General features: G+C 45.1%; 1 non-coding gene and 1 pseudogene across 1 annotated transcript; both read left to right on the top strand.

Annotated features, from left to right (window-relative positions):
- LOC137335938 (zinc finger protein 84-like) lies at window positions 1-27,031 on the top strand (annotated as a pseudogene).
- Window positions 9,583-9,654, top strand: trnas-gcu (transfer RNA serine (anticodon GCU)). Its single transcript has one exon. It is a non-coding gene; the product is annotated as a tRNA-Ser (tRNA).

Here is a 27,031-nt window from a genome sequence, read left to right as displayed (position 1 = left end):
ATGACGAGAAATTTCTTCACTCAGACGGTGGGAAACCTGTGGAATTCTCTACCACAGAAGGCTGTGGAGGCCAAATCACTGAATATGTTGAAGAATGAGAGAGATCGATTTCAAGACACTGAAGGCATCAAGGAGTATGAGGAGAGAGCGAGAATATGGTATTGAGATAGAGGATCAGCCATGGTCATATTGAATGGCAGAGCAGGCTCGAAGGGCCGAATATGCTCCTATTTTCTATGTTTCTTCGCCGGAGCAGCAGACGAGGGAGAAAAGAACGGAAGGGGAGGGAGATCGCGTGAGATGAAGTCGGGTGGGAGGATGCTTGTGTGGAGCATCAACGATGGCAGAAACCAAACGAGTGGGCCTGTTTCTCTGCTGTCGACTCGATGTAAACAACAATTTTACTGCTGCAGTGAAGGCAGACTGAGTGCACGGTTCCCAAGGTAAGAAGTTAAACGTGCAAGGAGGCGTTTGGATTTGAACCGAAAATCTTGTAATCTGCAGTTATATGCTCGAACACTGAGCCACACCTTGACATCTGTGATGATTTGGTGCACATACAAACTGATGAAGCTTCTTTTCAGGTTGGTTATATTAACATTGCTGACTGCCAGGTACTGAGCTCCGTTACGTTTTGTGAGCAAGAAATCATCACAGATGTGGGGGTGTAGCTCAGTGGCAGAGCATTTAACTACAAATCGTGATGTCGTTGGTGCAAATCCAGATATCCGCTCTCCCTTTTTTAACTGCATCCTGATGGGAGTCATTCCGTCGGTCTACCTTCCCTGCAGCTGCAGGTTTGTTGTTTATGTTGAGCAAAATTGAGTCGACAGCAGAGAAACAGGCCACTCGGCCCGACTGGTCTATGCTGTCATTGATGCTCCACGAGAGCCGCCTCCCTCCCTACTTCATCTGACCCTATTAGCATATCCTTCTATTCCTTTCTCCCCGATATGTTAATCCAGCTTCTACTAAAATGCATCTACACTATTCCCCTCGACTATTCCTTGTGGTAGCGAGTTCCACATTCTCACAGCTCGCTGGGAAAATAAGTTTCTCCTGAATTCCCTATTGGATTTATCAGTGACGATCTTATATTGATGACCTATGGTTTTGGACTCCCCAACAAGTGGAATCATTTTCTCTGTGTCTAAAATGTTCATAATCATAAAGACCTCGATCAGGTCACCCCTAAGCCTTCTCTTTTCTAGAGAAAGGAGCCCCAGCCTGTTCAATCTTTCCTGATAGATGTCTCATCTCAGTTCTGGTATCATCCCAGTAAATCTTTTACGCACCTTCTCCAATGCCTCGATATCCTTTTTATAATATTGTGTAATTTTATTATTTTATGTATTGTCTACAGATGGGGATGGGCAACCAAATGGTGTTTCAATATTTACTAGTTTGTTTTTTGAGGAATATATTTCTGCTAAACTCTGTTGATCTCCGTTTTCAATATTTGCCTCTGCTGTTCCATCTCTTTGTCTGTCAAAATGTTTTACAGTTTATTTAACGTAGTTCCAATCTCATCCGCTGAAAATTAGCTTTGTTCCAATCTATTACTTTGTTTTACGAATGACTTTCTCAATCTCTTCGGGTAGAGGGATTGTGGCAGTGAGTGAGTGAATGAGTTAGTGTGTGAATGAGTGAGTGTTTGAGTGATTGACTGCGAGAGGGAGGCAGGGAGAGCAGGCTGAAGCGATGAAATGATAAAACAGAGACAGGCAGACAAGAGATGAATCACTGCTGCATCTAGTAATGGGAAGTGAAACGGAGAAGATAAGAAATGTCAGTTTCGGGGAACATCTAGGCAATAGTGATCATAACATAACGAAGTTTCGAATAATGATTGAGAAAGACGGCCACAAGCCTGTCGCCACCAATTTTTGCCTCCATCTGACGGAAAAAATGAGACTTTTCAGAATTTTCCACTTTCTTTTCCTGGAGGGTTCACACTTTGGACACTCACAGCCTCCTATTTCATGGCCAGGTTGTGAATTCTGCATGTTACACACTTTTCCATTCATTAAGGCCCACTTCTGTTCCGCAACCTGCAATCGAATGTATTGACTTAAAACAACTTACAGTCACTTCACACACTGTCTCCTCCTGTCCACACTTGCCTAATACGTGCTGGACGATTATTTATTACATTGATGCGATATTCAGTGCACTTCCAAATATGGCAGACAGAGCATGATATTGTGAAACTGCACATTGAACCTGCTGTTTCTTGTGTTGGCCGCTGGGGCAGAGCACAGTGAGATTGCATTTGACTGCAGCTGGAGAAACCTCTGGTTGAAATTCAGGTTTCCTTTGGTTGGTGCTTCTTGTTCCGCGTTCTGTGGTAAGAATGGGTTCACTGAAGCTTAGTCACAAGGCTTTCCATGTTGGGTTGTGCATCGCACCTATACACAATAGTGTGACTCACCCCATTCATGAAACATTTCTGATTGTCATAGTTATTTGTCTCCCAGAATAACTTATGAAGCTTCTATTCAGGTTGGTTATATCAACAATGGTGACTGCCAGATACTGAGCTCCGTTACCTTGTCTGTGCACGAAATCATCACCGAGCATTTAACGGCAGATAAAGAGGTCTCTGGTTCAAATCCAGTTTCCTCCTTTTAAATTCTTATCTCGGGAATCAGACACTCAGTCCGTCCTTCCCTGCAACAACAGAATTGATGTTTTTATCGAGTCTACAGCAGGGAAGCAGGCCACTCATTTCCTTTGGTCAATGCCGCTGTTGATGCTCCACACGAGCATCCTCCCTCCACACTTCATCTCACCCAATCACACTCCCCTTCCGTCCCTGTCCCCCATCCTGTGCTCATCCATCTTCCCTTTCACCCATCTGTCCTGTTTGCTCCGACTTCTCCTCCTGGTGGCGAGTTCCACATTCTCACCACACTGGTGACCATCTTATAGCGATGACCTCTCGTTCTGGTCTTCCCCACATGATGGAAACATTTCCTCCATCCCAGTCCACCTTATTAAAGCCATTATTTATTTTAAGGAAAGTGTTTATGATCTGGAATGCGCTGCCTCATTCGGACAGTGGATGCAGATTCAATTGCAGCTTTCAGAAAGGTAATTGGATAAACACTTGAAGGGATTAAAATTGCAGGGTTACGGGGAAAGAGCGGGGGAATGGGACTAACTGCATTGCCCTAACAAAGAGCCGGCACGGGCTCGATGGGCCAAATGGCTTCCTTCTGTGCTGTAACCAATCGTTGATTCTATAATTCTACGTCTGCACAGTGACTGATCAAAGTCAAGGAAACTGAGTCATTGGGAGGAGTCAGACTGTGGGGGAGGATTCAGGCTCTGGGGGAGGAGTCAATGTCTGGAGGAGGACTCAGGCTCTGAATGAGTTATCACGCTCTGGTGGAGGAGTTAGACTCTGTGGGTGGAGTCACACCCTATGGAGGGGTTAGACTCTGGGGCAGGCGTCAGACGCGAGGAGCGGGGTCCGACTCTGGGGTAGCAGTCCAGTCTCTGGGTTAGGAGTCAGACGCCGAGGGCGGGGTCAGACTCTGGGGGATTGGTCAGGCAAAAGGGAATAGAAAGAGGTTTGGGGCAAAAGGGAACATGAGGAGGTTTGGAAGGATGTCAAAAAACAATTCAGAAAGCGATGAGAAACAAGGAAATTAATTCTTAAGGAATATAAAATGAAATAGAAAATTCTTCAACAGACACATCAATAACAGAAGTATACTTGCCAGATTATTAGGACCACTCGGGGGTACATAAGATAGGGTAAAGGTAGAGAAAATGTTTCCACTTGTGGGGAGTCCATTACTGGAGGTTATCAATATCAGATAATCTAATAAATCCACAAAGGAATTCAGAAGGAACTTCCTTACCCAAAGGGTTGTAAGAATGTTGAAAAGGCTATCAAATGGAATAGTTGAGTTAAATAACTTCGATGCATTTAAGGGGAAACTAGATTAGCACACGAAGGAGAAAGGAATGGAAGCTGGATGGGGAGTTTCAGATGAACGAGTCTGGATGCTGACATAGAACACTTGAGCCAAATGGCCTGCTGTAGACTCAATGCAACTCAACGTAAATAACAAACCTGCAACTGCAGGAACAGACTTACTGTATGACTCTCTGGAGAAAACATTTTAAAGATAGAGGGGGCGCCTGAAGTTGAATCAAAGACCGCTTGATCGCCAATCAAATGCTATACTACCGAGCTAAACCCCCACACCTAGGCGGTTTTTTTGCACACACAAGGTAATGGAGCTCAGTACCTGGTCATCATCAATATTGATATCGCCATGCTGAAATGAAACGCCATCAGTTATTCTGGGAGACAAATAACTACGGCAATCAAAAATGTTTCATGAATGAAAAGAGTCACACTATTGTGTACAGATGCGATGCACAACCAGACATGGAAAGCCTTGTCACTAAGCTTCAATGAACACATCCTGACCACAGAACGTGGAAATAGAAGCACCAGACAAACGACACCTGAATTTGAACCAGAGTTTTCTCCAGCTGCGGTTAAATGCTCTCTCACTGTTCTCTGTCCCAAGCTCTTTAGATCGTTGCAGTCCACACAAGAAACACTAGGTTCAATGGGCCGTTTCTCAGTGCCATATATGTAACTGTACAGAATATCGCATCAATGTAATAAATACGCATCCAGCAGGCATTAGGCAAGTGTGGACAGGAGGAGATAGTGTGTGAAGTGACTGTAACACGTGTCAAGTCAATATATTCAGTTACAGGTTACGGAACAGAAGTGTGTCTTAATGAATGGAAAAGCGTGTAAATTGCAGAATTCATATCCTGGCCATGAAATAAGAAGCTGTGAGTGTTCAAAGTGTGAATTGTCCATGAAATAAAAGTGGAAAATGCTGAAAGGCTATCTTTGACCGTAAAATGGAGCCAGCAAGTGCTGATGACAGACTTCTGGCCCTCTTCCACCATCATTCTTTTAATCCCTATTATGTTATGATCGCTAGAGCCGACATGTTCCCCTACGATTACTTTTCTTTTCTCATCCGTTTTATTACTAGATCCAGAAACGATGCCTCTCTTGTCTGCCTGTCTCCATTTTGTGATTTCGTTGATCCTGCCAGCCGTCCCAGCCCCTATCTCACACTCACTCAATCACTCACTCACTCATTCACAGACTCACTCACATTCACACTCTCTCACTTACAGACTCATTCACTAATTAACTCACTCATTCACATCCTCACACAGTCACTCCCTCCCTCAATTCCTCCACCGTAAAAGATTGAGAAAGACAGAAGTAAGACAAGGACCAAAGTGATAGATTAGAACAAAGCTCATTTTGAGCGGATGAGAATGGAACGAGGGAAGATAAACTGCAATAAATGTTGACGGACAAAGAGATAGAACAGGAGAGGCAAATATTTAAAACGGAGACCAATAGAGTTCAGTAGAAATATATTCCTCTAAACAGAAGAACAATCGGGCCAATAATAAAAGAACACTTGTTTGTGGATCCTCATCTGTACATAATACATGAGGACACTTTTTTACACAGCGAGTGATTAGGATCAGGAATGCACTGCACTAGGGGCTGATGGAGGCAGATTCAACCATGGCCTTCAAAAGGGAACTGGATAAGTACTTGAAACGAAAAAATGTGCAGGGCTATCGGGATTGGGCGGGGGAGTGGGACTGGCTGGATTCCTCTTCCATCGAGCTGGCACGGACTTGATGGGTTGAATGGCCCCCTTCCCTGATGTAACATTTCTATGATTTTATTCCAAGTTAGTTAAACACGATTTGCCTTCAACAAATCCGTGCTGGCTTTCCTTTATTAATCCACATTTGTCCAAGTGACTCTTACATCTGTCCTGGATTATTCTTTATAAAACCTTCCTCACCACTGCGGTTGAACTCACTGGCCTGTCGGTGCCGGGTTTATCCATACACCCTTTTTTGAACCAGGGTGTAACATTGCATATTATCCTGTGTGGGTTTAGTTCAGCAATAGAACACTTAACCATAAATCACGTAAGAGTGCTTGGTTCAAATCCATCAAAACACATTACTATTGGGTCATTTTAGCCTCTTGTGGTGAAGTTGATTTATTACTTTCCCCACTGCGCACATTGTTTGGTGACTTCAGTTCAGACCCATTTCTGTTCCGAAACCTGCAACTGAATGTATTGACTTAACATGTGTTACCATTGCTTTGCACACGAGCTCCTCCTCTCCGCACTTGCCGAATCCCTGCTGGATGCTTATTTATTAGGCAATTAGGAAAGCAAGTGGCATGTTGGCCTTTATTGCAAGTGGGTTGGAGTAAAAAAGTAAGGAAGACTTGCTGCAATAGTACAGGGGTTAGTGAGACCTCACCTGGAGTACTATGTACAGTATTGGTCTCCTTATCTATGGAAGGATATACTTGCCTTAGAGGCGGTGCAACGAAGGTTCACTAGATTAATTTCTGGGATGAGAGTGTTGGCCTATGAGGAGAGATTGAGTAGAATGGGCCGATACTCTCTGGAGTTTAGAAGACTGAGGGGTGATCTCATTGAAACATACAAGAAAATTGGGGGACTTAACAGGATAGTTACTGAGAGGATGTTTCTGGAGAGTCTAGAAATAGAGGGCATAGTCTGAGGGTAAGGGGTCGCCCATTTAAGACTGAGATGAGGAGGAATTTCATCCCTCAGAGGGTTGTGAATCTTTGGAATTCTCTACCACAGAGGGCTGTGGATGCTCAGTCGCTGATTATATTCAAGGCTGAGATGGAGAGATTTTTGGACTCTCGGGGAATCAAGGGATTTGGGGATAGAAAGCGAAAGTGGAGTTGAGGTCGAAGATCAGCCATGATCTGATTGAATGGCAGAGCGGGCTCAAGGGGCTGTATGGCCGACTCCTGCTCCTATTTCTTATGTCCTTATCTTATGTTCTTATTACATTGATGCGATATGCTGTACACGTCCATATATGGCACTGATAGCATGATCTTGTGAAACTGCACATTGAACCTGGTGTTGCTTGTGTAGACGTCAACGATCGAAAGAGCTGGGGTCAGATCACAGTGAGAGAGCATTTAACTGCAGTTGGAGAAACATTTGGATGCAATGCAGGTGTCGTTTATCTGGTGCTTCTAGTTCCGCGTTCTGTGGTAAGGTTGTGTTCACTGAAGCTCAGTGAAAAGACTTTCCATGTGCGGTTGTGCATCGCATCTGTGCGCAATAGTGTGAATCACTCCATTCATGAAACATTTCTGATTGCCGTGGTTGTTTGTCTCCCAGAATAACTGATGACGCGTCTGTTCCGGTTGGTTCCATCAACATTGGTGACGGACAGGTACTGAGCTCCGTTACCTTGTGTGTGCAAAAGACTTTCGGAGATCTGGGGGTGTAGTTCAGTGGTAGAGCATTTGAATGCAGATTAAGACGGCTATGGTTCAAATACAACCGCCCCCTTTTTTTTTAAGTTCATCCTGTTGTGAGTCAGACCCTCAGTCTGCCTTCCCGGCAGCTGCAGGAATCTTCTTTATGTTGAATTACATTGAGTCTGCAGCAGCGAAACAGGCCATTTGGCCCAACTGGTCTATGCCGGCATTGATGCTCCACGTGAACCTCCTGCATACTACATCTAAGCCTATCAGCAAACCCTTCCATTCATTTATCCTTCGTTATTTTATCGAGCTTCCCCTTAAATGCATTTAAGCTACTGGCCTGAACTATTCCTTGTGGTAGCGAATTCCACCTTTTCTTCACCTCTCTGGGTAAAGAAGTTTCTCCTGGATTCCCTGTTGGATTTATTAATGACGATCTTATATTTATGACCGATGGTTTTGTACTCCCCCACAAGTGGAAACATTTTCTCCATGTCTAACAATTTCATAATCTTAAAGACCTCTATCAGGTCACCCCACAGCCTTCTCTTTTCTAGAGCAAAGAGCCCCAGCCTGTTCAATCTTTCCTGATAGTTACATCCTCTCAGTTCTGGTATCATCCTCGTAAATAGTTTTTTTTTTGCATCTTCTCCAACACCCCTATAACCTTTTTATAATATTATGTAATTTTATTATGTTATGTATTGTGTACATATGGGATGGGCAACCAAATGGTGTTTCATTATTGACTAGTTTGTTCATGTTATTTTGAGGAATATATTTCTCCTGATCTCCGTTTTAAACATTTACCTCTACTGTTCTATCTCTTTGTCTGTCAAAATGTTTTCCAGTTTATCTGACGTAGTTCCATTCTGATCCCCTCAAAAGGAGCTTTGATCCAATTTATCACTTTGGTCCTTGTCTTAATTATGTCTTTCTCAATCTCTTCGTGTGGAACGATTGTGTGAGTGAGTGAGTGAGTGAGTGAGAGTAAATAAGTGAGTGAGTGAGTGCCTGAGTGAGTGAGTGAGTGAGACTGAGTGAGTGAGTGAGAGTGACTGAGTGAGTGAGTGTATGAGTGAACGGGTGAGTGCGTGAATGAGTGCATGAGTGAATGAGCGAGTGAGGGATTAAGTGAAAGTGTGAGTGATTGAGCTTGCGAGTAAACGAGTAAGTGCATGAGTGAATGAGTGAGTGAGTTAGTGAATGAGCGAATGAACGACTGAGTAAGTGAGTGAATGAGTGAGTTTGTGATTGAGTGTGTGAGTGAATGAGTGAGTGTGTGATTGAAGAAGTGAATGAGTGAGTGATTGAGTGGGAGAGTGAGGCAGGGAGAGCAGGCTGGAGTGATGAAATGATAAAACAAAGACAGGCAGACAAGAGATGAATCACTGCTGGATCTCGTAATGGGAAGTGAAACGGAGGAGTTAAGAAATGTCAGGGTAGGGAAACGTCTAGGTAATAGCGATCATAACATAATAAGGTTTAAAACAATGATTGAGAAAGACGGCCGCAACCCTGTCACCAGAACTTTCTGCTTGCATCTGATGGATGAAAAGAGACTTTTTTTCGCATTTTCCACTTTTATTTCCTGGAGGATTCACAGCCTCTTATTTCATGGCCAGGGTGTGAATTCTGCAATTTACACACGTTTCCATTCATTAAGAACCGCTTCTGTTCCGCAACCTGCAAACGAGTTTATTGACTTCATACAAGTTACAGTCGCTTCACACACTGTCTCCTCCTGTCCACACTTGCCTAATGCCTGCTGGATGAATATTTATTACATTGGTGCGATATTCTGTACACTTCCATATATGGCACTGAGAGCATGATGTTGAGAAACTGCACATTGAACCTGGTGTTTCTTGTGTTGACTGCAACGATCTGAAGAGCGGGGGGCAGAGCACAATGAGAGAGAATTTGACTGCAGCTGGAGAAACTTCTCGTTGAAATTCAGGTGTCGTTTGTCTGGTGCTTCGAGTTCTGCGTTCTGTGGTAAGGATGTGTTCACTGATGCTCAGTGACAACACTGTCCATGTTGGGTTGTACATCGCACCTATACACAATAGTGTGACTCACTCCATTCATGAAACATTTCTGATTGCCGTACTTGTTTGTCTCCCTGAATAACTGATGAAACTTCTATTCAGGTTGGTTGTATCAACATTGGTGACGGCCAGGTACTGAGCTCCGTTAACTTGTGTGTGCAAGAAATCATCATAGAGGTGGGGGGTGTAACTCAGTGGTAGAGCGTTTGACTGCTGATTAAGAGGTCTTTGGTTCAAATCCAGATGCCCTCTCTACCTTTTAATTTCTTATCTCGGGAATCACAAACTCAGTCCGCTTTCCGTGCAGCAACAGGATTGATGTTTACGTCGAGTCGACAGCAGGGAAACAGGCCACTCATCCCGTTTGGTCCATGCCACAGTTCAAGCTCCACATGAGCCTCCTCCCTCCCCAATTCATCTCCTCCATCTTCCCCTTTGATCCATCTGTCCTGTTTGCTCCGACTGCTCCTCGTGGTGGCGAGTTCCTCATTCTTACCACATCAGAGACCATCTGATATCGATGACCTCTCGTTCTGGCCTCCGCCGCAAGATAGAAACATTTCCTCTCTCTGTCCGCCATATGGAACCTTTTAATTATCTTAAAGTAAGTGTTCCTTATCTGGAATGTGCTGCCTGATAGGACGGTGGAGGTAGATTCAATTGCAGCTTTTAAAAAGGGAATTGGATCAACACTTGAAGGGTTTAAATTTGCAAGACTACAAGGAAAGAGCGGGGGAATGGAACTAAATCGATTGCTCTTACAAAGAGCTGGCACCGGCTCGATGGACCAAATGGCCTCCTTCTGTGCTGTAACCAGTCTATGATCGTAAGATTCTGCGTCTGTACAGTGCCTGATCAAAGTCAAAGAAACTGAGGCAAGCGGAGGAATCAGGCTCAGGGGAAGGAGTCAAATTCTGGAGGAGGAGTCCGGCTTTTGTGGAGGAATCAGGCTCTGGAGGAGGAATCAGCCTCTGGGGAGGAGACAGTGTCTGGGGGCGGGGTCAGACTCTGGGGGCGGGGTCAGACTCTGGGGGCGGAGTCAGGCTCTGGGGGAGGAGTCAGACTATGGAGGAGGAGTCAGACTATGGAGGAGGAGTCAGACATTGGGGAGGTATCAGAAACTGTGCGGGGGAGTCAGGTCTCTGGGGGCGTAGTCCGGACTCTGGGGCGAAGTCAGACTCTGAGGGTGGAGTCAGGCTCTGAGTAAGCGGTCAGGCTCTGGAGGAGGAGTCATGCTCTGGGGGAGGAGTCAGACTCTGGAGGAGCCTTCAGACTTTCAGGGAGGTGTCAGGCTCTGGGCAAAAGGCAATAGGAAGAGGTTAGGAAGGGTGTCAAAAAACAATTCAGAAAGCAATGAGAATCTCGGAAATTAATTCTCAAGGAATATAAAAAGAAATAATAAATTATTCTGCAGACACATCAATAACAAAAGGATACTTACCAAATTAATTGAGCCACTAAGGGATACACAAGATAAACTCAAAGATAATGACAGTGAAATGGCAGAAAAATTGAATGCTTACTTTGCCTCAGTATTTACCAGAGGAGACTAACAAGGTGGGCAGGACATTAGAAGAAGAGATCAGAAAAGGTGTAAAGACATTGAAGAAAAAAAGTGAGAGTTAATTAATAAACTAATCAAACTTAGAGAGGACAAAACCTCAGGTCTGGAGAAAGTGGATCAATACATATCAAAAGTAGTTAGGGAAGAGCTAGCAGAGGCACTATTGCAAATATAAATACATTGGGCCCGATTTTAGCACCCGCTACTGGGTGCATTCTCGGCGGGGGGGCCCCGAAAATCCCGAAATCCCGGAGCGGGACCGGATCGCGCCTCGATCCCGCCCACGTCCGGGTTCCGCGCTGACGTGCTGGGGTGCGTGGCGCAGCCCCCGCTGGTGGGAATCCCGCAGGCAATTAAAGCCAACGTGATGCCACTTGAGTGTATTTACTTTGGTTGTTCAGGTCATTAACTGACCTGATTAAGGCACTGTGTGTGATTTTGGATAAACATGGGACCGTTTCACACACTGGGGGAAACAGTCCCAGTTGAAATGGACGTGTTGCAGCCGTCAGCCTGTGGAAGCTGCAAAGGTCCATTTGACAGGTGGGGTGGGGGGAGACCCTCAGCCATTGCAGGAGGCCGCTCTGTCACTTGGGACAAAGTTTGGCCTCCACCACCCTCCTCCTGATGGTCGAAGTCACCAACCTGCACACTTACCCCGGGGTCCGGAGACATGTACCTACCTTGCGGAACCCCTCAGATGTACATCTTGCGGATGGGGGCCGCCGTAGCTGCAGTCATGACCTCCTCGGAGGGCGAACGGCATCACCAGCCTCACCAGCCTCGCCATCCACGCCGTCCACCTCTGACACGTGGAGCTCCACAACAGAGTGCTGTGACACATCCACCTGTACAGCAGGAGGGAGGGATACCGCAGAGAGAGATGCATCGCAGAGGGTACTACACTCGCCACACGTTCCACAGACCGAGGCTCAGCCTCCTGGACCTCTCTGAGCAGCAGTGCACACGGAGGCTCAGAGTCACTCGACATGTAGCCTTGGACATCTGCAGCCTCTTTCATGCCGAGCTGCTCCTGGCTGGCCCGTGCACCAGCTTCCTAACTGTCGCTGTCAAAGTCACCACTGCCCACCCTAACTTCTGCTCCACAGCCTTCCAGGCTGCAACCGGGGACATCCCCGATGTCTCTCAGTCGTCTGCGCAGAAGGGCCCTGCAAATACACCTACACCCACTCTGCAGTGACACACTGGGTGGCATCAGTGGTGGGTCTTCATAGGGATACCCAGGAGCGGGCATTATTGCACAAACCGGACAGGATTCGCGAAGACATGGCAGTAGTGGTGCCAATATAATGTGTGATGTGAGTTGTTCTTTAATTCAATAGAAGTAAGAACCAAGACAATCCCTCAAACACCCTTGTGCATCCCCTTCATGCTCACGACACGTTTGCCTTACGCTGCCTACTGCACATATGTGATGCATGCCCTGTGGCTGCAGCACAGGTGGTGGCAGGTTGAGTGAGGCTGGTCGTGAGAGAGATGCACGAGAGGGTGAGTATGGGATAGAGCCATGAGATTTTATGAGGATTGGGTTGCGTGGTAGTGGCGGAGTCAGTACTCGCCGGTGAGTAGGTGCAGGTAAGTTGAGGATGAGGTTTGAGTGGGTATGAGGGGTCATGTGACAGAGTAGTGTTGGCAGTGCCGAAGGAGATGTGGGGTGGGGGCAGTGTTGCGGCAGGAGGAGTGTAGGGGAAAGACTACGTGTTCTCACTGTGGCTGACCTACTGAGGTCATTGGAGCGCCTCCTGCACTGTATGCAGGTGGGCGATATGTTTGTGGCGCAGGTGACCCCCTTTGCCACCTCGAGCCAGGCCTTCTTGTTGGCAGAGGTGGGCCGCTTCCTCCCGCCCGCCGGGGGGAAGATCTCTGTCCTCCCCCTCCTCCTCACCCCATCTAATGATACCTGGGGTGAGGCATCATTAAACTGGGAGCAGCTTTAACCCTGGGCTGCTCCATGCTGTAATTTTTGCTGTTTGTGGCAGCATCTGTCAGTGGAGGACTGCCCCTTTAAATAGAGCGCCTCCAGCTGAGAGATCTTACTGCGCATGCGCAGCCCGCCCGACGCGCAGATCAGCATCGGGGAACCCGGAGGAGCAGGTAAGTGGATCCAATGGGCTCGATTTTCGCGTCGGGTTTCCGGCGGGTTTCCAGGGGGGGGGGGGCCCAGAAAATCCCGATATCCGGTCACGTGACCGGATCGCGACGAAATCCCGGCCACTTCCGGGTACCGCGCTGACGTGCGGGGCTGCGCGCGAAAGCCCCGCTGGTGGGAATCCCGCAGGCAATTAAAGCCAGCGGGGTTCCACTTGAGAGTACTCACCTTGCTCGTTGTGGTCAGTTAATGAGCTGAATCAGCTGTCAAAAGAGGAAGTGTGGGATTTTAGGTTCAACGCAGTCAGTTTCCCACACTGGGGGAAACAGTCCTCCCTCAACCGGTCGTGTTTCAGCCAGCAGCCTGTGGCAGCAGCCAAGGTGCACTCCACAGCGGGTGGGAGAGCCCTCACCCACGCAGGAGGCCACCGCGTCACATAGGGCAACCCCTGCCCTCCACCACCCCCCGCCAAGCCAGAGTACAGACCGACGTGAAACCGCAGCCCTAGAGCGAGAAACCACCCACCTACCCTGCACAACCCCTCAGACCAACACCTGCCAGATGGGTGGTGCGTTGACATCTTCGGAGGACGAACAGCATGACCAGCCCCAGCAGCCTCGCAGTCCACGCCGTCCGCCTGGGAGACGTGGAGCCCCCCAACACGGTGCTGTGGCACATCCACCTGCACAGCAGGAGGGAGGGCAACCGCAGAGAGAGATGCGTCGCAGGAGGCACTACCCTCCGCACAGGGTGTACAGAGCGAGGCTCAGCTTCATGGATCTCTCCGAGGAGCAGTGCATACGGAGGCTCAGAGTCAATCGCCAGGTAGTCGCCGACATCTGCAGCCTCCTTAACGACGAGCTGCGCCCTGATGGACCAAGCAGCATCTTCTTACCTGTCGCCGTCAAAGTCACCACTGCCCTCAACTTCTTCGCATCCGGTTCCTTCCAGGGTGCCACCGGGGACGTCACCGGGGTCTGTCAGTCCTCTGCACACAAGTGCATAAGGCAGGTCACCGATGGGTTGTTCCGCAGGGCCTCCCACTACATCAACTTCGCCATGGACGAGCGCAGCCAGATGGAGAGGGCGGTTGGATTCCATGCCATGGCCGGCTTCCCACGGGTGCAGGGTGTAATCGACTGCACCCACATCGCAATACGGGCACCTCCGCCAGGGCTGTTGATCAACAGGAAGGGGTATCACTCCATGAACGCCCAGCTCATCTGTGACCACCGCCAGAGATTCCTACACGTGTGCGCCAGATACCCCGGCAGCTGCCACGATGCCTTTGTCCTCAGGGAGTCCGCCGTCCCGCCCATCCTGCAGGCACCCAACGCCGGCAATGGCTGGCTCCTCGGCGACAAGGGGTATCCCCTACACACGTGGCTCATGACGCCTCTGAGGAACCCCATCACCGAGCCGGAGCGTCGGTACAATAACAGCCACACTGCTACCAGGTCTACAATTGAGCAGACCATAGGGCTTCTCGAGATGCGCTTCAGGTGCCTTGATCGTTCTGGGGGAGCGCTCCAATACACACCATTCAGAGTGGGACGAATCATAGTTGTCTGCTGTGCCCTGCACAACATGGCCCAACAGAGAGGGGTGCCGCTGGAGGAGGCCCCATCCACACCCGCCACCCACATTGAGGACGGCGAGGGCGAGGAGGAGGAGGAGGCGGAGGAGGCGGAGGAGGAGGACGCGCCAGAGGATGGTGGACGACCCATGCGCCGAGCCGCGACTCACCGGGATGGTCGCCGGGCCAGGGAGGCACTCATACGTCAACGGTTCTCCGAGAGTCAGACAGTGCGAGGCGCTCGCATCTCCTCACCTGCACATGCGAGGGGCCATACCAGCCCCCTCCACTGAAGAGTGCTGCCAGTACTCCTGCACCCACAGCAGTGTGCCCAATGGGTGGCAGCAGGTGTTCGCCGTCATGATGGGCTGCACGGAACGCACCTATTGCACAGGCCGCGGAAGAATGGACGAGAGGTGGCAGGAGTGGTGAGAATATCGTATTTAATATGTACAATGTGACATGATATAAAAAAAAATGTACAAATTAATAGACACCCTGGTGTATTCCCTTTGTGCTTATAACGCCTTTGGATTTCTTTTGCGGGTACCCCTACGTGGTGCTACCCCTGTGGCTCCAGCAGAGGTAGTGGCAGGTTGCTCATGTTCTCGCCTTGACCGGGTAGATGCTTTGGGTGGACTGCCCCTGGGTTTCGGTGCCCGTGAGGGCACCTCCACAGACTGCTCCTCCTGCACCGGGGCAGGGGCAGACTCGGCCACCTGGAGAGGAGGCACCATTGCGGGTACTGGTTGAGAGGTGGGCAACGGGTGGGACATGGAGGCGCCTTGAGAAGCGTCCCCGCTTCCATGTCCCCGGTCACCATCATCCCTCTCGTGGCCTCGGCCCACATCACCCCTTCCACCCTGCTGGACGGCAGTTTGGATGGCATGTGTGAGGCCTTGCAAGGCCACCCCTAGTGTATCCGTCAGCCTGTTGATGGCGGCGGAATGTTGCTCACCCTGAATCCGTACAGACGTTGTCAGGGCCTGCAAGGACTCGATCTGGAGCTGTGCGTGACCCTCGAGGGAGGCCAGCCTGTCCTCCACCGCGGACAGTCCCGCACCTACCTGTGTCGCCGGTACCCTCCTGTGCCTGCGCCACCAATGCCCACATGCAGGAGGTGGACTCCTCCATCGCCTGCGCTATTGTGGACAATGCGCGCGGCACCTCTCCCAGTACCTCAGCAATTAGCTGGTGCCCCTCGACGACTCTCCTTTTCACTGGTGGCCCCCTGGGTTCAGCATCTGGGTCCGGCTGAGCAGAGCCTGGAGATGAGTGCTCCCACCGACGCGGACCCTCCGCGGCTGCCCCTGCCACCAGGGTCTGCTCATGCTCAATCGTGCGCGGTGACTCACCAAGTGCTACCGCAACTAGTTGGCGAGGGGGACCCACCGAGGTGCGTGTCTCTGCGCTGGTGGATGGTTGGTTCTGATGTGACGATGCACCCTCAGAGACCGCCATGTCGTCTGAGGAATCACCCTCCTCGATCGCTTCACTCGCAGACGGCCCTGCAAGAGAACAGAGGGCACTATGAGGCATGTGGACCAACGTTACGGTGCGCCTGATGGCAGGTGATGATACGGTCACTCGCGATCATGGGTGTTGAGTGTCAGCTTTCCCTTACCGTCCGTTTCTTCAGCGACACACTCGCCATCAGCCACCGACAGGCAATGTCACGTGCGGGCGAGGTCGAGCGCCTCCACCTCTGCGTCGGTGAGCTCTACAACTTGCGGCGGGCCACCTCCGATGCGTGCCCTTTCCCGATTGTTCTTGCTCCTCTTCTCCTGTCAAGGCAAAACACAGATGTGTGAGTGGGTGCGTATTGCATAGTGAGACGCATCGAGCATCGGTGTGGGTGGGTTGAGCGTGGCGCAGATGGATGGGAGGATGCGTGTGCCACATGCCCATCCCATTGCATAGGGATTGGGTGTGTGGTAGTGTTCGGGTGGGGACAGGGACGGTGGGTACTTGCGGGCACGGCGAGGGTGGTGAATGAGTGGCTGTGAGGATTGCTGCTGGAGCGCTGTGGTAGCTCTGCAGGAGGGGTTGAGATCTGTTTGGCGTGATGGTGGGGACGGGCTGTGGGAGGGTGCGTTGGTGTACTCACCTTGCCAGACCCAGTCAGGTCATTGAAGCGCTTGCGGCACTGCTCCCAAGTCCTTGGGGTGTTGGCCCTGCTGCTGACCTCCGCCGCCACCTCTGCCCATGCCTGCCTGGTGGCGGCGGCAGGGAACTTGCGTCCATCCGCCGGGAATAGCGTGTCCCTCCTCCTCCTCACGCCCTCCAGCATCAGCTGCAGCGCAAGGTCGGAAAAACGTGGCGCAGCCTTTCCCCTTGGCTGAGCCATCATCACCAGCCTAATGATTGCAGCAGGAGGGGCTTTGGGAGACTGCCCCTTTAAGTGGAGCTCCTGCATCGCGTCGACGGCACTGCGCATGCGCAGCCGGCCGGCACGCAGCTGGGGAGCGGTGAACCCGGAAGCAGGGCTGAATCTGTTCAATTCGCCCTGCGCGTTTTCCACGCTCCCGGAGGACCACCCGCTGGGAACCCGCAGGCCTGCTGAATTCGAGCCCTTGAATTATTTATATCATAAATTATACCTTTGAATTAATTATATAATTTAAACACTTGACGTCTTTATATAATAATTTTAACACTTGAATCATTTACATAATAAATTAAACACTTGCTAATTCATATAATAAATTAAACTATTGAATTATTCAGATAATCAAATAATCAGTTCAATTATTTGCATAATAAACTTAACACTTGATTTTTTTATATAATAAATGAAACACTTGAATTATTTACATAATAAATGAAACATTTGAATTATTTATATTATAAAATAAACAATTGTTTCTTTATATATAAATTTAACACTTGTATTATTTATGTAATATATTAAGCTGTAGAATTATTTTTGATAAACTAAACACTTCAATAATTTATATAGTAAATTAAACACTTCAATTGTTTATACAGTAAACTAAACTATTGAGTTATTTATCTAATAAATTAAGCACTTGACTTCTTTAGATAATAAATTAAACAATAAAGTTAGATAATAAATTAAACACTTGTTTATTTGTATAATAATTTCATCAATTGAATTATTTAGATGATTAATTTATGATAAAAATAATTCAATAGTTTAATTTAACAACTGAAGTAGTTATGTAAGAAATTAAACAATTGATTATTTATATTATGAATTAAACTATTGAATTATTTATATAATAAACAAAACCTTTAAATTATTTGTTTAACAAATTAAACTAGTGAATTATTTAGATAATAAATTAAACACTTGAAATGTTTAAATAATAAAGTAAACAATTGAACTATTTTTGTAATAAATTATACACTTGACTGTTTCATATAATAAATTAAACACTTGTTTATTTGTATAATAAATTCACCAATTGAATTATTTATATAATAAATTAAACAACTGAACTATTTATATAGTGAATTATACACTTGAATTTTTTATATAATTAAACTACTGAATTATGTATCTAATATATTAATCAATTGAATTATTTATATAATAAATTAAACAATTCAATTATTTAAACAAAAAATTAAACAGTTTATTAATTATATAATATATTAAACGATTGAATTATTCATATAAAATTAAACACTTGAACAATTTAGATGATGAATTAAACTATTGAATTATTTATATAATAAATTTAGCTGTTGAATGTTTTATATAATAAATTAATCTCTTGGTTATTTCTATAATGAATTAATCAATCGAATAATTTAAACTATTGAATTCTCTTTATAATAAATGAAACATTTGAATTATTCATATCATAAATTACTTGAATAATTTATATAATAAATTAAACTATTGGATTATTTATATAATTTAATCAAACGAATTATTTAGAGAATAAATTAAACAATTGAATCATTTATATAATAAAGAAACAATTTAATTAATAAATGAAACACTAGACTTTACATAATAAATTAAACAATTGATTATATAATGAGTTGAACTATTTAATTTTTTATATAATAAATTAAACACTTGAATTGTTCACATAATAATTTAAACAATTGAATTATTTGTATCATAAATTAAACAATTATTATATTTATATAATGAATTAAGCTATTGAGTTATTTATAAGAACATAAGAACATAAGAAATTGGAGCAGGAGTAGGCCAATCGGCCCCTCGAGCCTGCTCCGCCATTCAATAAGATCATGGCTGATCTGATCCCAACCGCAAATCTAAAGAACACAAGAAGTCGGAGCAGGACCCGGCCACATAGCCCCTGGGCCCTCTCCGCCACCCACAGGGCATTGACCGATCCGAACTCAGCTTCATGTCCAATTTCCTGCCCGCTCCCCATAACCCCTAATTCCCTTTACTTCTAGGAAACTGTCTATTTCTGTTTTAAATTTATCTAATGATGTAGCTTCCACAGCTTCCTGGGGCAGCAAATTCCACAGACCGACCACCCTCTGAGTGAAGAAGTTTCTCCTCATCTCAGTTTTGAAAGAGCAGCCCCTTATTCTAAGATTATGCCCCCTAGTTCTAGTTTCACCCATCTTTGGGAACATCCTTACTGCATCCACCCGATCAAGACCCTTCACAATCTTATATGTTTCAATAAGATCGCCTCTCATTCTTCTGAACTCCAATGAGTAGAGTCCCAATCTACTCAACCTCTCCTCATATGTCCGCCCCCTCATCCCCGGGATTAACCGAGTGAACCTTCTTTGTACTGCCTCGAGAGCAAGTATGTCTTTTCTTAAGTATGGAGACCAAAACTGTATGCAGTATTCCAGGTGCGGTCTCACCAATACCTTATATAACTGCAGCAATACCTCCTTGTTTTTATATTCTATCCCCCTAGCAATAAAAGCCAACATTCCGTTGGCTTTCTTGATCACCTGCTGCACCTGCATACCAACTTTTTGATTTTCTTGCACTAGGACCCCCAGATCCCTTTGTACTGCAGTACTTTCCAGTCTCTCGCCATTAAGAAAATAACTTGCTCTCTGATTTTTCCTGCCAAAGTGCATAACCTCACATTTTCCAATATTATATTGCATCTGCCAAATCTCCGCCCACTCACCCAGCCTGTCGATATCCCCTTGCAGGTTTTTTATGTCCTCCTCACTCTCTACTTTCCCTCCCATCTTTGTATCATCTGCAAATTTTGATATGTTGCACTCGGTCCCCTCCTCCAAATCGTTAATATAGATTGTAAAGAGTTGGGGACCCAGCACCGACCCCTGTGGAACACCACTGGTTACTGGTTGCCAGTCCGAAAATGAACCATTTATCCCAACTCTCTGCTTCCTGTTCGATAACCAATCCTCCACCCATGCCAGAATATTACCCCCAATCCCGTGATTTTTTATCTTAAGTAATAATCTTTTATGTGGCACCTTGTCGAATGCCTTCTGGAAGTCTAAATACACTATGTCCACTGGTTCCCCTTTATCCACCCTATACGTTATATCCTCGAAGAACTCAAGCAAATTTGTCAGACATGACTTCCCCTTCATAAAGCCATGCTGACTTTGTCCTATTAAATTATGCTTATCTAAATGTTCCGTTACTGTCTCCTTAATAATAGACTCCAAAATTTTACCCACCACAGATGTTAAGCTAACTGGTCTATAATTTCCAGCCTTCTGCCTACTACCCTTTTTAAATAACGGTGTTACATTAGCAGTTTTCCAATCTGCCGGGACCTCTCCTGAGTCCAGGGAATTTTGGAAAACTATCACCAAAGCATCCACAATCCCTACTGCCACTTCCCTCAAGACCCTAGGATGGAAGCCATCAGGTCCAGGGGATTTATCCGCCTTGAGTCCCATTATTTTACTGAGTACCATCTCCTGAGTGATTTTAATCGTATTTCGCTCCTCCGACCGTAGAGTCCCCTGTTTGTCCAGTGTTGGGATATTCTTAGTGTCCTCTACTGTAAAGACTGAAACAAAATATTTGTTCAGCATTTTTGCCATCTCCATGTTTCCCACCATTAATTTCCCGGTCTCATCCTCTAAGGGACCTATGTTTGCCTTAGCCACCCTTTTTCTTTTTATATAACTATAGAAACTCTTGCTATCTGTTTTTATATTTTTTGCTAATTTCTTTTCATAATCTAACTTCCCTTTCTTAATCAATCCTTTAGTTACTTTTTGCTGTCTTTTGAAGAATTCCCAATCTTCTATCCTCCCACTAAGTTTGGCTACCTTATATGTCCTTGTTTTTAGTCGGATACTATCCTTGATTTCTTTACTTAGCCACGGATGGCTGTCATTTCTTTTACACCCTTTTTTCCTCAGTGGAATATATTTATTTTGAAAGTTGTAAAATAACTCCCTAAATGAACACCACTGCTCATGTACCGTCTTACCCTTTAATCTATTTTCCCAGTCCACTTTAATCAATTCCGCTCTCATACCATCATAGTCTCCTTTATTCAAGCTCAGTACGCTTGTTTGAGAATCAACCTTCTCACCCTCTAATTGGATATGGAATTCAACCATGTTGTGGTCGCTCGTTCCAAGGGGATCCTTAACTAGGACATTATTAATCAATCCTGACTCATTACACAGGACCAGGTCCAAGGTTGCCTGCCCCCTTGTAGGATCAGTTACATACTGCTCAAGAAATCCATCCCTGATGCACTCAATGAACTCGTCCTCAAGGCTGCTCTGCCCAATTTGATTTGTCCAGTTAATATGATAATTAAAATCCCCCATAATTATGGCTGTTCCCTTATTACATGCCCCGACTATCTCCTGATTAATACTTCTTCCAGCAGAGTTGCAACTATTAGGAGGCCTATATACTACGCCCACTAATGTTTTTTTCCCCTTATTATTCCTTATCTCCACCCAAACTGTTTCATTATCTTGATGCTTTGTCCCAATATCATTTCTCTGTATTACAGTGATTCCTTCCTTTATTAACATAGCCACCCCACCTCCCCTTCCTTCCTGCCTGTCCTTCCTGATTGTTAAATACCCTGGCATATTTAATTCCCAGTCGTTGTCACCCTGCAGCCATGTTTCTGTAATGGCCACAAGATCATACCCATACGTAGTTATTTGTGCCGTTAACTCGTCCATTTTATTACGAATGCTACGTGCATTCAGATAAAGAACTTTCAAATCTGTTTTGTGACGCTTAGTTCCTGCTTTTTCCTTTTTTAACACTTTACCTATTACTCCATACCTTCTGTCCCTTCCTGTTACGCTTTCCTCTCTCTCCCTGCTCAGGTTCCCAACCCCCTGCCACTTTAGTTTAAACCCTCCCCAACAGCACTAGCAAACACTCCTCCTAGGACAGCAGTCCCGGCCCTTGAATTATCTATACAATAAAAGAACAATTTAATTTATATAATAATTTATATAATAATTTAAACACTTGAATTATTTATATAATAAATTTGACACGTGAATTATTTAATGAATTAAACAATTAAATTGTTTATCGAATAAATTATTAATATCGTAAATTAAACAATTCGTTTATTTATATCATGAATTAAACGCTTGAATTATTTATGTAAAATTAAACACCTGAATAATTGATAGGATGAATTAAACTATTGAATTATTTATAACGTAAATTTAGCTATTGAATGTTTGATGTAATAAATTAAACTCTTGGTTATTTCCATAATAAATTAATCAATCGAATAATTTAAACTATTGAATTCTCTTTATAATAAATGAAACATTTGAATTATTCATATCATAAATTAAACACTTGAATAATTTATATAATAAATTAAACAATTCAACTAATGACATAATAAATTAAACGATTGAATTATTTGTATAATTTAATCAATCGAATTATTTATGTCATAAATTAAACAATTTAATTAATAAATGAAACACTCATCTTTATATAGTAAATTAAACAATTGATTATATAATGAGTTGAACTATTGAATTATTTATATAATAAATTAAACACTTGAATTGTTCACATAATAATTTAAACAATTGAATTATTTATATCATAAATTAAACAATTATTATATTTATATAATGAATTAAACTATTGAGTTATTTATATAATTAAACACTTGAATTATTTATACAATAAAAGAACAATTTAATTTATATAATAATTTAAACACTTGAATTATTTATATAATAAATATGACACGTGAATTATTTGATGAATTAAACAATTAAATTGTTTATCTAATAAATTATTAATATCGTAAATTAAAAAATTTGTTTATTTATATCATGATTTAAACGCTTGAATTATTTATATAATGAATCAGCTGTTGAATTATTTAGAGAATAAATTTAACAATTGAATTATTTATACATTAAATAAAACGACTCAATAACTTATATAATAAATTAAACTATTTAATTACTTATATAATCAATTAAACTATTGAATTCTTCATATAATAAATTAAACAATGGATTATTTATATAATGAATTAAACTATTAAATTATACATGTAATAAATTAAACACTTGAATAATTTATACAATAAATTAAATAATTCAATTATTTACATAGTAAATTAAACTATTGAACTATTTATATAATATATTAAACTTTTGAATTATTGATTACCTGCTGCACCTGTATGTTGACTTCTTGTGTTTCATGCACGAGGACACCCAGATCCCTCTGGACCGCAGCATTTTGTAGTATTTCCCCTTTCAAATAATAATTTGTTTTTTTATTATTGTTCCCCAAAGTGGATGACTTCACATTTTCCCACATTATATTCCATCTGCCAATTTTTTGCCCATTCCTTTAACCTGTTAACATACCTTCACAGATACTTTGTATCCTCATCGCAACTTGCTTTTCCACCGATCTTTGTATCATCAGCAAATTTGCCACAAGATACTCTGTTCCTTCATCCGAGGTCCAAACGCGATCTCTCTGCATCCAATGTCTTTGCTTTTGGGCCAGATTTTAAGAACATCAATGGCGGCTGTACCACCCAGCATGCAGCGCGGTACAGATTGTGCCCTATCTGAATCAGTGGAGCCCAGCGCGCAGGCGCAGTAGTGACTCATTATCGGGCAGTGTGTCCTGAGCATGCGCGGGACCAGTCGAGGCTGCGGGAGGAGCACGTTCGGTGCAGGTGAGAGGATCGGAGCAAGAGGATCAATAAACCCCGGGGCCCGGGTCCGGGCTCAGGCCCAGGCTCAGGCTTCACAAACCCCGAGTGCGGCCCCAGACCCGAATATAAAACAGTGAACATTATCCCCCCTCACTACCCGCCGGTTTCCGGTTTCTCCCGTTTCGCTCCGGACCAACTCTCAACAAAAGGCCGCGGCCCCGCGCCTGCGCGGTGTGAACTGGGACTTCTCAGGGAGCGTCTGTAAATGAAGGAGAAACGGTGATCGGTCAGGGAGTGTGTGTAAATGATGGGGAAATAGTGATTTGTCAGGGAGTGTGTGTAAATGAAGGAGAACTGGTGATCGGTCAGGGAGCGTCTGCAAATGAAGGAGAAATGGTGATCGGTCAGTGAGCGTCTGGAAATGAAGGAGAAATAGTGATCAGTCAGGGAGCGTCTGTAAATGAAGGAGAAATGGTATTTTCTATATCTTCAGTCATCCAGGGAGCTCCAGCTCTGGATGCCATTCCGTTCCTCCTCGTGGGAATCTGTCTACTCTCAACCCACTCCTCCTTGAAGGCCTCCCATTGTTCAATTACTGTTTTGTTGCCAATTTTTGATTCCAATCCACCTGGACAAGATCCCTTTTTGACTCATGAAATTAGTCCTCCTCCAGTTAAGAATTTTCACATTTGACTGACCCCTGTCCTTTTCCATAACTGTTCGAAACCGAATGAAATTATGATCACTGCTGCCCCACTGAAACATGCTCCACCTGCCCCACTTCATTCTCCACACCGAGCTCACTGCTGTACTCACATTCACTCTCTCACATTCACTCTCTCACATTCACTCTCTCACATTCACTTTCTCACATGCACTTTCTCACATTCACTCTCTCACACTCACTCTCACATTCCTCTCAACCTTTCACTCAGGGTTTAGGGCCACTGAAAGATGATGCGATGGGTTTGGATTTCAGCACAGGGAGGAGTGAGAGTGTGTGGGACGGGGATTTACAGCTTAAAGGAATAAGAGAGTAAAGAATGTTCCATAGAAAGTAGAGTTATCTGATCTGAATTTCTATCCTGTATTTACAGTGATAATTTTTATAAACTCCTTTTACAGGGTATGAGAAGGGGAGGATTTGCAGACAGGAAACTCAAACCAAAGATCACGTCACGATCTGACAGAGTCACTCGATTCATCAGGACCTGAATATCATCGGCTTTTGAATGTGGAAGGAGAAATGTTTGTCTGTTCTATCTCTGGGAGAAGATTTCAAACATCAGTGTGAGTGGAAAAGCACCGAGACACACACACCCGAGTGAGAGTGTTCCAGTGCACTGACTGTGGAAAGAGCTTTAACCAGTTACACAGTCTGCAAAAACATCACACCATTCACAGCGGGGAGAAACCGTACACGTGTTCTGTGTGTGGACGAGGCTTCAACTGATCGTCCAACCTGGAGAGACACAAGGACACCCGGACCACGGAGAAACCGTGGAAATGTGGGGACTGTGGGAAGGGATTCAATTCCCCTTCAAAGCTGGAAATTCATCGACGCAATCACACCGGGGAGAGACCGTTCACCTGCTCCGTGTGTGGGAAGGGATTCACTCAGTCATACACCCTCCTGACACACCAGCGATTTCACTTTGATGAGAGACCTTTTAAATGTTCGGACTGTGAGAAGAGGTTTAAAAGCAAAAGTAACCTGCTGACACACCAACACACTCACACTGGGGAGAGGCCGTTCACCTGCTCCGTTTGTGGGAAGGGATTCACTCGGTCATCCACCCTGCTGACACACCAACGAGTTCACACTGGGGAGAGGCCGTTCACCTGCTCCGTGTGTAAGAAGAGATTTACTCGGTCATCCCACCTACAGAGACACCAGCGAGTTCACTCTGAAGAGAGACCTTTTAAATGTTCTGACTGTGGGAAGAGATTTAAAACCAGAAACGAACTACTGAGACACCAACGCACTCACACTGGGGAGAGGCCGTTCTCCTGCTCCGTGTGTAAGAACAGATTCACTCATTCATCACACCTTCTGCAACACCAGCAAGTTCACACTGATGAGAGACCTTTTAAATGTTCTGACTGTGCGAAGAGATTTAAAACCAGAAACGAACTACTGAGACACCAACGCACTCACACTGGGGAGAGGCCGTTCACCTGCACCGTGTGTGAGAAGAGATTTACTTGGTCATCCAACCTGCTGAGACACCAGCGAGTTCACACTGATGAGAGACCTTTTAAATGTTCTGACTGTGAGAAGAGATTTAAAAGCAAAATTAATCTTCTGACACACCAACGCAGTCACACTGGGGAGAAGCCGTTCACCTGCTCTGCGTGTGGGAAGGGATTCACTCGGTCATCAGACCTTCTATCACACCAGCGAGTTCACACTGGGGAGAGACCGTTCACCTGCTTCGTGTGTGGGAAGGGATTCACTCGGTCATCCCACCTTCTGTCACACCAGCGAGTTCACACTGGGGAGAGGCCATTCACCTGCTTCGTGTGTGGGAAGGGATTCACTTGGTCATCCAACCTGCTGATACACCAGCGAGTTCACACTGGGGAGAGACCGCTCATCTGCTCTGTGTGTAAGAAGAGATTCACTCATTCATCACACCTTCTGCAACACCAGCAAGTTCACACTGATGAGAGACCTTTTAAATGTCCTGACTGTGAGAAGAGATTTAAAATCAGAAACGAAATGGTGAGACACCAACGCACTCACACTGGGGAGAGGCCGTTCACCTGCTCCTTGTGTGAGAAGAGATTTACTCGGTCATCCAACCTTCTGTCACACCAGCGAGTTCACTCCGACGAGAGACCTTTTAAATGTTCTGATTGTGAGAAGAGATTTAAAAGAAAAATTGATCTGCTGACACACCAGCGCACTCACACTGGGGAGAGGCCATTCACCTGCTCCGTGTGTGGGAAGGGATTCACTCGGTCATCCACCCTGCTGAGACACCAGCGAGTTCACACTGGTGAGAGACCTTTAAATGTTCTGACTTTGGGAAGAGATTTAAAATCAGAAACAAACTGCTGAGACATCAACGCACTCACACTGGGGAAAGGCTGTTCACCTGCTCCGTGTGTGGGAAGGGATTCACTAATTCATCCCACCTTCTGAAACATCAACTTGTTCACACTATTGAGTGACCTTTTAATTCACTGACTGTGAGAAGAGCTTTAAAAGCAGAAATGAACTGCTGACACATCAACACATGCCCATTGGGGAGAGACTGTTCACCTGCTCC

Source organism: Heptranchias perlo, chromosome 20, assembly GCF_035084215.1.
Source record: "Heptranchias perlo isolate sHepPer1 chromosome 20, sHepPer1.hap1, whole genome shotgun sequence".
Classification (NCBI taxonomy): Eukaryota; Metazoa; Chordata; class Chondrichthyes; order Hexanchiformes; family Hexanchidae; genus Heptranchias; species Heptranchias perlo.
Note: the sequence above shows the minus strand (reverse complement) of the source record. Positions and strands in the feature narration are given on the sequence as shown.